The sequence below is a fragment of the Solanum pennellii genome, chromosome 5, assembly GCF_001406875.1.
Source record: "Solanum pennellii chromosome 5, SPENNV200".
NCBI classification, from domain to species: Eukaryota; Viridiplantae; Streptophyta; class Magnoliopsida; order Solanales; family Solanaceae; genus Solanum; species Solanum pennellii.
The window spans coordinates 64367669-64381479 of record NC_028641.1 but is presented as its reverse complement, the minus strand read 5'-3'; positions in this window follow the sequence as shown (position 1 = coordinate 64381479).

The window sequence follows — 13811 nt, the reverse complement described above, 5'->3', positions numbered from 1 at the left end:
TATTCAGATAGAGTAGGATCATTTGAGAATCGCCTACATATGTCAAGTTGAGAGGTGTTACCCTCTAAAGGAGGCCAATCCTTCTTGACATAGTGACCCCATCCCCTGTTAGGTACCCTAAGTATTGAAGACAGAATCTCAGCAGTAAGTGTAAAAGAAATACCACACACAGTACTAGTAATTGACGACGCAGTTCCTGTTGCATTGATATAAAATTCTCAGGTTTCTACTCTACCCATTTTACGCCTAAAGGATCCTTGGAGCATCAGTTCTGTCCATCCTTGTTCTTGTAAAATGATTACTAACTCATCCATCTCACCACCCCCAAAGCCAGAAATTACTCTCCCCCTAATCACACTCCTCTTCTTAAAGGCTAATACTCCTGCATGATAATCACTATCATCTACATCATGAAATTTTGATTTGGATGAAATTTTTTTCCGTTTCTGACTATTCACTATATCTGCTACAAAGTTTAACGATGAAGGAGACTTGCGCTTTCTTGTGCGAATTTTCTTAGTCGACTGAGCCAAAATCTCTGCTTCTTGAGTACGTTGTACAGATCTAGTTACTCGCATTGGTACCTTTGCTGGTAGAACAGAGTGAGATTCTTCTGGAGTTTCAGGAAGAATCATAGCAAGAGGTTTGCAAGAAGATGAACTTCGTTTGGAACAAGTTCTGATTTGGGAAAGCATTTCAAGTAAAGTGATATTTTCATCATCGGAACTATTTTCCAGGTCCTGTGACGAAAACATATGTTCCCCCTCACTTCGTGCACTCATATTTTCTTTATCTAACCTTTGACTTCTTTCTTCCCCCTGAACTAATGCATCTTCCATAAGAGTCCATCGAGTTACGCCGGTCAAATCAATGTAGAGAACAGCTGGTAGGGCGTGTAGGCTTTCTTGAGTATCAAAGGGAATTATGGCTAGTGAGAGATTGGAGGACATGGCCATTTTTTCTTAACAAAAACAGTGTGGATTCTGGGATTTCAAGGGTTTGAGAGAGAATGAGAACAATCGGAGAAGAAAGAGAGAAGGGAACTGAAGAATTATAGGGAAGTGTAAGGGTTTTATCTGAGAATGGGAACAGGTATGACTTGAAAGGTTTTTGCAGGTTTTGAATTGGCGGTTGTGATTTGTGATGATGATTTTTTTTTATTTAATTAAATAAAGGAACGGAATCCAATGCATTGGTCTTATAATTTTTAGTCTATCTTAGTTAAGGAGAGTAGACATACCTTTAAGCATGCAATTATGATTTTGAGAGTCCGATTCCTTCAGCTTCTAATTTCTTAGTTTATTTTCATCATTCCTAGCTCCAGCCTGTTCCTTTCAAAATGTTCCCTTGCTAATGCCTTTGTAAAGATGTCCGCGATTTGTTCTTCCATAGTACAAAAGTTCATAGAGATTAAACCTTTCTCCACATTGTCTCTAAGAAAGTGATGACGAATGTCAATGTGTTTAGTTCTCTTATGTTGCACCGGATTTTTTGCAATGTTGATAGCACTAGTATTATCGCAGAAAATTGGAACTTGTTCAATTTTGAGACCAAAATCACTAAGTTGTTGCTTAATCCACAGAAGTTGGGCACAACATGACGCAGCTGCTACGTACTCAGCCTCAGCAGTGGATAGTGCAACTGAGTTTTGTTTCTTTGATCCCCATGAAATAAGACATGATCCTAGAAAGTGAGCCATTCCTGTAGTGCTTTTTCTATCACCCAAGTATCCAGCATAGTCAGCATCCGCATACCCAACTAAATCAAAGTTGCTTCCTTTTGGGTACCAAAGTCCTAAATCAGAGGTTCCTTTTAGATATCTGAGAATTCTCTTGACTGCTTGAATATGTGATTCTTTAGGATTAGTTTGAAAGCGAGCACATAATCCTACACTAAACACAATGTCAGGTCGACTAGCAGTAAGATACAAAAGGGAGCCAATCATGCCTCTATACAATTTTTGTTCAACAGCAGAACCTGTTCCTTCAAGGTCCAACTTGGTGGCAGGAGCTATTGGAGTATCAATTGGTTTAGCATCATCCATTTTGAACCTCTTAAGCAATTCTTTGACATATTTTTGTTGATGAATCCATGTACCTCCAGGTGTTTGTTTTATTTGAAGCCCAAGAAAGTAGTTTAATTCACCCATCATACTCATTTCAAACTCATTGCTCATAAGATTTGCAAATTCTTTTGTGAGACTCTTATTTGTAGCTCCAAATATGATATCGTCAACATAGATTTGCACGATCAGGAGACCCTTTTCTTTATTCTTGAAGAAGAGTGTATTGTCAATTTTACCTCTTGAATATCCATGACTTAAAAGAAATTTTGACAATCTATCATACCATGCCCTTGGAGCTTGTTTTAACCCGTAGAGAGCTTTGTCAAGCTTATAGACATGGTCAGGGAAGTCATTATTCTCGAAGCCAGGGTTTTTTTTAACAAAAACCTCTTCTTGTAATAGCCCATTCAAAAAAGCACTTTTGACATCCATCTGATACAATGTGAACTCCATGTGAGATGCGAAAGCTATAAGCAATCTGATTGCTTCTATTCTTGCCACGGGTGCAAAAGTTTCATCATAATCTATCCCTTCTTCTTGATTATATCCTTGAACAACCAACCTAGCTTTGTTTCTGATTATGATACCATGTTCATCTAACTTGTTCCTAAACACCCATTTAGTTCCAATTATAGTTCGGTTTGAGGGCTTAGGTACTAGATGCCATACTTTACTCCTTTCAAATTGATGTAATTCTTCTTCCATGGCTATAATCCAATCTGCATCTTGAAGGGCTTCACTTATTTTCTTTGGTTCTACCATGGATAGGAATGCACTATGCGCGTAGTGATTCTTCATTCCTGATCGGGTGGTAATTCCTGAAGAATGATCAGTGAGCAGGTTTTCCAATGGGTGTGATCCTTGGTATTTGTACTCTTTTAGGGTAGGAGTTGATCTTTCCTTCTCTTGCTCTTCATTAACATCTGGTTGATTTTCATCTGTATCAACTCCTTCATCAGAATTCACTTGAGTTTCAGTTTCTTCTCTGTTTGGTGTGTCAGAGGAACCGGTTTCTTGGACCTGTTCCTATTCAGAGACAGTATGTTCTTCAGCTGAAGTGTTACTGACCAACACATCTTCATTAGACATAGTGCTGCTTTCATCGAAAATAACATGGACACTCTCTTCTACACACATGGTTCTTTTGTTGAGTACCCTATAAGCTTTACTATGTGTAGAATATCCAAGAAAGATTCCGTTGTCACTCCTAGCATCAAATTTTCCAAGCAGATTTTTTCCATTGTTATGAATAAAGCACTTGCATCCAAATACTCTAAGATGAGAGATGTTGGGCTTTCTGCCTTTTAATAATTCATATGGAGTTTTTTCTAACAAGGGTCTGGTCATGCAACGATTTATGGTGTAGCAAGCAGTGTTTATTGCTTCTGCCCAGAATTGGTTTGCAATTTTGCTTGCGATCATCATAGTTCTAGCCATTTCTTGAAGAGTTCTGTTCTTTCTCTCTACCACACCGTTTTGCTGAGGGGTTCTGGGGGCAGAGAAGTTATGATCAACCCCATGATAGTCACAATATTGGGCAAACTTTGAATTTTCAAATTCAGTTCCATGATCTGATCTAATTGCCTTTAATTGTTTCCCATATTTTCTTTGAATTTTTCTCATTAGTGAACAAAAAACCTCAAAGGCATCATCTTTTGCTGCAAGGAATAGTGTCCAGGTGTACCTAGTGTAATCATCCACTAAGACAAACACATATCTTTTTCCCCCTCTACTTTGAACCCTCATTGGTCCACATAAATCCATGTGAATTAGTTCTAAGGAACAAGTTGAGCTTACCATCTGTTTGGACTTAAATGATGATTTTATCTGTTTCCCTAGAGTACATGCTTCACAAACCTTATCCTCCTTGAATTTATTTTTAGGCAGTCCTATAACTAAATCCTTGGTGATAAGTTTGTTTAATTGAACTTGGCTAGCATGACCCAACCGTTTATGCCATAACAAGGGATCTTTTTCCAACACACTTAAACACACTAGATTTTTGTCAGGGATTGTTGAGGTATCTACAGTGTAGACATGTTTATCTCTTTTTCCTGTTAGCACTAATTTTTGTGTGTTTAGATTGATTACTTCAACACCAGTGGATCGAAAGATTACCTTGTTTCCTTTGTCACACAATTGAGATATGCTGAGTAAATTGTGTTTAAGTCCTTCCACATAGTATACTTTATCAATTGAATGTTCATCAGATCTTCCAATCTTTCCACAGCCTTTGATTTGACCCTTTTTTCCACCACCAAAAGCAACCATACCTCCTTTTCCTTCTTCTAGTGAGAGAAACAATGTCTTATTCCCTGTCATGTGTCTTGAGCAAGCACTGTCCATGTACCACTGCTGCTTGCTTTCTCTCACTTCTTCCTGAAAAATTAGAGGTTGGATTTAGGAACCAAGATTAGCTTGGGTTCTTTGTTTTGATCAAAAGGATGAATCAGATTTTTACGAGCCCATTTGGGAAGACTGTTTTTTCTAGGTATGTACCTGTTCCTCTGAACAGTTCTATAGGTTCTTGTTGAGTTGTTTTCTTCAGAGGTAATTTTGTATTTGGGACAATATTGTTTAGAATGACCAGAGTTAACACAAACGATGCAAAACGTAGGATTTCCATTTATGGGCTGTTCATATCCTATTCCAGTTTTGATGTTCCTATTGTTGTTCCCTAGATGAGTTACTATCATAGAGGATTTTGTCCATTTGTTTGCTCTTTCCAGATCACTTCTTACTTTAGTCAATTCAAGATTTATCCTTTTACAGTTTTCCTTTTCTAGCCTTAAGGTTTTTTTGAGTTTGTCAACCTCAAGTTTTTGGTCAGGCATTTCACCCTCCTTTTCTTTGCCAAGAACTTTTAATTTTGAATTCTTAGTTCTTAGTTCCAAATTTTGGGTTTCAAGTTGCTTGATTTTTTCTTGAAGGTCGAGTTTGTTCTTATTGAGATCAATATGCTCAAACTTTAAGCTAGATAAGGAGCAAGTAGTTGGATTTTGGTGTTCACAAGTTCTTGAATTTTGTCTATGGATGCAAGCAATAGGAGTGAGAGCTTTTTCTTGGAGAACTTTGCTAACTTATCTTTTAGGTTAAGAAAGTTTACCTCAGTTTCTTCAGAGTCTGATTCAGGTTCAGCGTCTGATTCTTCTATCGCCATCAAGGCAAGGTCTTCAACATCTTCATGCATGTCTGAAGAACCTGTTCCCCAGGCTGCATACATTGCTTGTTCCTTTTCTTTGTTTTTCTTTTTGTTGAGGAGTTCCTTCCTTTCTTTTTCAGCTTTTTCCTTTTTCCATTCTAATTCCCACATTGGGCAGTCCTTTATTTGATGATCTGTCTTTCCACACTTAAAACAACCTCCGTTTTGTGATCGTTCAGAATTTTTTTCTTTCAAGGGTGGTGATTTCTTGGTATAGTTTAATCCCTTTTTAAAGAGTTTCTTGAAGTTCCTACTTATCAGAGCCAGATCATCGTCATCTATGTCTGATTCGTCACTTTCAGTTGCTTTAAGACCAAGACCTTTTTCTTTATTCCCTTCACCTCTTTTGTCAACATTCATCTCATAGGTCTTGAGATTCCCAACTAATTCATCTAAAGACATATTAGTTAGGTCCTTAGCTTCTCTAATGGCAGTGACTTTGATTTCCCAAGACCTAGGCAGAATCCTAAGTACTTTGTCAACCTGTTCCTCAGTGGTATAAACTTTGCCTAATGAGATTAGTTCGTTTACCACAGTGGTGAATCTGGTGATCATATCTTGAAGAGATTCTCCGGATTTCATCTTAAAGGCTTCATATTCTGAGCACAAACTAGCAATCCTGATTTTCGGACTTGAGTTGTACCTTCATGAGCGTTTTGTAAGGTATCCCATATTTGTTTAGCAGAGGTACAACTTGAGATACGGTTAAATTCATCAGGTCCTAATCCACACACAAGAATACACTTAGCTTTTGCATTTTTTCCCAGCATCTTATAATCTGCATCATTATATGTATCTGCCGGTTTAGGTACTTTGTTTCCTTCACTATCAGTGATGGTAGGAATTTGTGGTCCCTTAGTAATTCTTACCCATAATTCGTAGTCTTCAGCTTGAATGAAGTCTTCCATCCTTTCCTTCCACCATGAGTAGTATTGTCCATTGAATAGTGGAGGTCTGTTGATGTGTTGACCCTTACCGTGTCCGGGTGGAGGTGCAGAACTCATGTTGATCTTATCTTGAGTTGTTAGACTCTATAAAGATAATCTCGCTCTGATACCACTTGTTAGAATTCTACCCTCCTGAATTCTTCAAAGGAACACGTACTAACAACTAGTTTGTGGCTACTTGAAGAAACTTTAACAGTAATTAATTTGAACAGCACTTTGTATTATTTGTAACTTTCAAGTAATACAAAGATTACAACGTTTAAGCTCTCAAGGAATTATAAACTCTAATTCCTTCTACTCAAAGACAAAAGCTACTCCCTAGTTTTCTATCTTCTCAATGCTTTTCAAGTACTATACTTGTCAAGCAAATCTACTACCTAGATTGTAAACAAGACTCTTGAATACAATCTTTACAACTTTATGACTCAACTCGCAGCACTCAAAAGATTTTAACAAAACTCTCTCAACCCTCTTGATCGTGTTTTGAAGTTCTCTCTTTGTAGGTGCGCAAGTTTTTCTGATCAAAATAGCTCTCTATTTATAAACCAGAAATTCAGCCAATCCTTGTACAAATCAACTTGTATTTGTCTTCTACAAATCCTTGTTGACTTCTACTAACTCTTTTTCTCGAAACCTTATTGCACTCAAATTTGTTTTTAATAGTTTTCCTTAACCAAGTAAACTACTATAAACAAAAACGTACATATAAGTTTCCATATCTAACACTTACACCGCCTCTTGCATACCCACTGCATTATTTCACTGGAACATGTTGCGTTACCTGTTCAATACAATTTGCCAATATTCAAAATCTCAAGATTAACAACTATGCTATTTTTGTTGATGATTGCACTAGATTTACACTTCAAAGAAGAAATCTGTCTCTCTAATTTATTTATTTTTTGAATTTTAATAAATATGTAGAAAATCAGTTCTTTACAAAAATCAAAGTATCTCAAAGTGAAGGTGGAGATGAATTTAATAGTTTTGAGTTTCTGACCTACTTGTCTAAAAACGACATACAACGACAAGTTTCTTGCTAGGGCAGAGCTACATCTTAGCATGGGTGGTCATATTAACAACCTAAGTCGAAACTTTTTGCGAGTATATATATGTTATCGCAATTTTTAATATATAATAATTTTTTAATAACCTTATCATATTAACGTAAGATCTCAATGGTTAAGATCGTTCAAAGTCGCCTCAAGGGCCTAGGTTTGAGCCTAGACTAAGACATCCTATTTAATTTATTTTTTTTAGTTTTGTTTGTTAAGAGAAGAAAAGTAACGTTCCAATCTTTATTATCTAAACAACAATGTTTATTTTTTTACTTGTACTAAAGTATGAACACCCTTAAAAAAATCATGGCTCTGGCACTGGTTTCTTATCCATATATACCTGAACAAAATGGAGTGGCTGAAGGAAAATATAGACATATTGTTAAACTGACATGACTTTGATTTTTAATGCAAACTTGTTCTTCTTATGTGTTGAAGCCTTTATGAATGTCTTCTTCCTAATTAATAAAATGACTACAACTACATTGAATATGAATTCACTATTCTCAAAGCTACGTAGACACTCACCTAACTATAACTCCCTGAAAGTTTCTGCGTGTCTATGCTTTCCATATCTCAAAGAACAATAAAAAGAATTCCAACCAAATCATTCCCTGTTCATAGGTTACACTAAAGGGTTACGTATGCTACATCTCATAAGAGAAAGGTTTTTATTTCGAGATAAGTCATTTTTTATGAATTGCATTTACCTTATCTACTATTTGCTAGAGTTGATCTCTCTACAGAATTTCATGCTTCACAATTTATAACCTTTAACTTCAAGAATTTTTGGGTAAAAATATTCCTCAATGTGAGTATTCATCTCCTTCAGTTGACTTCGTAGAAAATGCGTATATAGTGAATTATATTTGTTGGTTACAGTAACTAGCTTTGTTGGTTGAATTAACTCATAGTAGCTATTTTATTTACCTCTTGTTATTAGTTTGAATAAGTCTCTATGTGCAGCACATTTAGGAGTAGTTATTGTTCCTATTATCTAGCATTAGTTAGTTGTAGATCATGTGCAAGTGGTGGCCTACACTTTAGCATCGGTTGGTTGAAGAGTATGTATATAATTGCTTCTTGTTAGACTTAATGAAAATCCTATTTTGACCTTCTCATCTTAAACTTTATATGGTATAGAGCTCCCATAAGCTCCATCAAGTTAGATCCATTTCATTCTTCATAATTTTTCTCATCTATGGCTCTCGTCACTGATGATATTGCTATCAACAATTCTACAGTTTTTGCTACCACTCATGCGGTACAATTTAGCCCGGTTGCTCAATTACCTGTTAAACTACAAGGTACTCTTAACTTTTCGACATGGAAAACACAACTTGAGATGCTTCTAAATGGCATCAACTCCTGGGACATCTTGATGCAACCCAAACTGCTCCATTGCCTACTATACCCAATATGAACTTACTATTCTAAACCCCAAGTATCAAGTTCTCTCAGGAACAATTGATCCAACAAGAAATTAGGGCATTGTTCGATCCTATAATTGCTCCAACTGTTGCAGTAACACCATTTACTACCTAAGTATCGACACTCTTTACCCTAGCTTACGCCAACAAAAGTCATACTCGCATCTTTAGCTTTTGTGGTTAATTATAGAGTACCAAAAAGGTGTTAGGCAATCTGTGTTTAAAACACTACTAGTGATTTCAACAAACATTGCAAAAACACGATGTTACCAAAGATTAAATTAACCGGTGAAAAACAAAATTAACTGGCAAAACTAAAATCTGTAAAAACGTATCAGAATCTGAAAGGACGGAATGGAAAGAATATCAAGTTCATTGAATGCACAATATCCCCTTAAGGAAACTATTCTCCTCTAGTATCCGAGATTTGATTTAAAATATTTCCTCCTATGACATAAAATGATCTCAATCACTAGGTGTACTAATATCCAAAACCCTGGTGTTACAGAGCCACTCAACGGTAGTAAAGTACATGAATGAAATTTGTATATAAGAAGAAAAAGAAATAAAAAAATTTCGTAAGTGAAAAGTCTGAAGAATTAGTTGTATTTATAGCCAAGAGGAAATGGTTCCAAAAGGTTGCAACCTTTCAGAATCCAAACGACTATTCATTAAAGTTTGCAACCGTTCAAATGGTCATGGTTATTCCTGGAAGTTTCAACCTTTCAGAATAGTCATCTCCAACGACGGGAAATTCAAATAATGGGAAAGAATTTTAAATAAACGGGTCGCGCGGATCCAAGTCGGGTTGGAATATTTCGGTTAATTAACAAAATAATTGAAACATTTTGGTCATTTAATTTAATTAATTAGATAAATAATTAACTAAATAATTAAAAACAAAATTTTATCCAAAATATAATCTCGCGATCGATCATTATTCAAAGACAAAGTCAAAGCCGAAGTCGAGACGAACGAGCAATGACGACGGCGCGAGGGGTTCCCTCTTTCCAACCTTTTTAACAACTAATAGAAGTATTTCTCTATTTAAAGATTTTTATTTTTCTTTCCACCACCAATGAGAGAGAAATGCCTTTTTACTAAAACATAAGAGAACTTTTCAAGTTCCTCTCTTTTCATCTTCACTTAATTTCCTGTTAACTCTTGCTATACACCCAACAATTTTCCACAGGAATGGGGAATGGTTATATCACAAGGAATATACGGATAAGTGTGTACTTTTTAAGCAAGTATCAATTGCATCTGGATAAATAGGTTTCTCATTGGACTTTCTATAGTTAACATATGCCTGATATACTCGATCAATCATTAGATGCGATATCATTGAATCGTCGAGCATTGATGTTTACCTAGATAACCATATGTCACACAATTAACCCTTTACCATTTATGGTTCTTACAGTTCTGGTCTTTTGAGTCATTAACACCTCCTCGTTTCATGAGTATATAGAGAATAGACTTTTGACAAAAAAAATCTCTTTGAAACGGCTTACACTTCACACTCACATAGGTGACTTCTAACTGTATCATCTCATGGATACACAATTTGGTCAAATCTGCCAAACTTAACCAATCATTAAAAATTTTAATTTTTATTAACTTCATTAACAAGTCTTAATGTTTTAACCTCGTCCCTGAACATTGTCTTCATCACGAGAATGAATTGATTTGATTAAAAATGTCGAACCGGCAGTCACAACTTTATTTTTCTCCTTAAATCTAGCTCTTGGGATTTCCAGTCTGCAAGATAGATTTACTATCATGATGATTTGTCTTAAGTGGTTAACTTATTCCTTTAGATAATCTTTCAACTGCCTCTCTTAGTAGGCTTTTCTGGATCTGACACATTCCTGATTTCACATAGTCAATTGTAATAATTCCACTAGAGAGAAGTTATGTTACAGTGTTATGTCTCCGTTATATATAATGATACTTCCCGTTGTACATGACACTCCTTACCCTACCGATTGTTGTTTGACTATCACAAAGTATGCAAATAGGTCCCACAGGTTTGGGCCATAATGGAAAATCCTCTCAGAAATTTTAGAGTCATTCGACATCTTCACCGGCCTTATCTAAAGAAGTAAATTTAGATTTCATTGTAGAGCGAGACCTACATGTATGTTTGGATGATTTCCAAGAGACTGCTCCTTCATAATGCGTAAACACATAATCACTTGTGGATTTTACTTGATTTGACTCGATGATCCAATTTGCATCACTATATCCTTCAATCACGACAGAAATTTATTATAATGCAACGCATAGTGTTGTATATGTTTCAGATACCCCAACGCATGTTTCATTTACATCCATTGGGTTTTATTAGAATCACTAGTGAACCGACTCAGTTTGCTAATAACATATGTTATATATGGTCACGGACAATTTATAATATACATCAAACTTCCCAACACTCTCGCATATTCCAATTGAGAGTCATTTCAACCTTCATTCTTTTGAAATGTAAAACTTAAATAAATTGGAGTTTTGACATTGTTGAAATTCAAGTATTTGAACTTATCCAATAATCTTTCAATATAATGAGATCGAGATAATGCTACTTTCTGAGGAGTTTCGAGAACCCTTACCCCTCAGATCAAATCAACAACTCCTAAATCCTTCATATAGAACTTGGAAAGCATGCACTTAGTAGCATTTATATCGTCAATATATTTACTCATTATTAACATGTTATCAACATACAAACAAACAATGACTTCATGATTTAGAATGTTTTAAATGTAATCACACTTATCACATTAGTTAATCTTTAGTCCTTTTGCCAATGTTGTTTGGTCAAATTTAGCATGTCATTATTTGGGTGATTACTTGAGCCCATAAAGTGACTTCATAAGTCTGCACAATTTCTATTCTTTACCAAGAACTACAAACCCTTCAGGTTGTTCCAGGTAAATTTCTTCCTCCAGCTCTCCATTTAAGAAGGTTGTCTTTACATCTATTTGGTGGATTTTAAGATTATGCACTGTCGCTAGTGCTATAAACATCCTAATTGATGTTATCCTTGTTACTGTCGGGTGTGTATAGAAGTAGTCAAAAACTTCTTTTTGTCCGTATCATTCGACTACAAGTCAAGCCTTATATTTGTCAATAGTCCATCATCTTTCATTTTCCTTTTAAAAATCCACTTTTATTCTAAAGGTTTATTTCCTTAAGGAAGATCAGTCAATTCCCAAGTATGGTTACTTAAAATTGATTCGATTTCACTATTTAATACTTCTTTTCAATAAGTTGACTCAGATGAAGACATAGTTGCTTTAAATGTTTGAGGCTCATTTTCAAGCAAGAATGCAACAATCTAGTCCGAAAGAAGTGGAATTCCTTGGTGATTACTACCCTAGGATCCTCATTAGGTAGTGTATTTTCCGTTGATTCTTCCCGTGGTCGTTTAGGCATTTCACTTGTCGACTCATATTCAGTTTTATAAGGATAAATGTGATTGAAGAACTCAATGTTATGTTACTCAATTACCGTATTAACATGATTTTCAAAATTATCAGATTTATGAACCAAAAACTGACAGGCCTTACTGTTCATAGTATATCAAATAAATATACAATCTCTTGTTTCAGGCCCAATTTTCACCCTCCTAAGTAAAGGAACCTCTACCTTGGCTTAAAAATCTCATACTTCGAAATAATTCAAGTTGGGTTTTCTCTCTTTCCATAAATCATATGGAATAAATTGAATTTTACCACGGGGTACCATATTGAGTATCTTGTTAGCCGTAAGGATTGCTTCCACCCATAGATTTCAGGGTGAACTAGAACATATTATCAAGGAATTCACCATTTTTTAAATGTTTAGTTCTTCCGTTTCATAAAACCATTTGACTATGGTGTATAGGGTATAGTAATTTAATGAATATTACCATATTACAAACATATCTCTGCAAAATGAGATTAATATTCTCTACCCCTATCACTCTGAATCATTTTTATCTTTAAATTCAATTGATTTTTTACTTCATTTTTGTATTGCTTAAATGTTTGAATTATTTCATCCTTAATATCAAGCAAATATATATAACAAAATCAAGTGTAACCGTTAATAAGAGTTACAAAATACTTTTTCCCACCACGAGTTGGTATTGACTTCATATCGCAGATATCTGTGTTAATTAAGACTGAAGGTTTAGACTTCCAATCAATAGACTTATAAGGATATCTAACAAACTTACATTCCACAAAAATTTCACATTTCGATTTATCACATTTGAAATGAGGCAATACTTCTAGAGTAATTAATTTTCGCTAGACTTTGTAATTTACATTCCCCAAATGGGCATGCTATAAATCATTTGACTCCAATAAGTGAACAGAAGCAAAAGTCTTATTAATAATGTCAACAACCATTACATTCAATTTGAAGAGACTCTTAGTGAGGTAGCCCTTTCCTAAGAACATACCATTCGTACTTGTTAACTCCATAGATGCAGTTGATTTTGATAAATGACGCTTAAACAGTTATTCATACTCTTCGCAGGTAAAGACATCAAAAAGAGATATGTCTTGATCCCCAAAGAAAACAAAGAAAGGAAAGAAATATTAAAAGCTTCCAGAATCAATCAATAATATCTTGATTTATATGATGAAATCAAGTAAAACAATTCAAAAGAAAAGGGAACCACATATGCAACAATAAGAAGGGAAAAAAATATGATCCGTAAATCAAAGGTAGACAGATTCATACAGTCTTGCAACGGTCAATCAAGTCCATCTTGATATGCAATCAAATCCATGATTCCAGCAGACCTGCATAAGGAAGAACAAGCCAAAGGCTGTCTCGAGTAAAGATCTAGAAGATCAGAAATCACAAGAGGAAATCAAGTCAAGAATCAAGAAACAATCACAAGAGGAAATCAAGTCAAGAATAGAGGAAATCATCACTAAAAGAAAGTAGAAGTGATTTTACCATGCACATATTGATTATGGACATGGATCAGCAAATCACTCCAAGTCAAAGAAAGCGATTGTGCAATAGTTACATTCAAAATGTATATGGAAAACCAAATCGCCCCATTCAAGGAATCCATAAATATCCTTGATTTAAATACCCCTTGGGTTT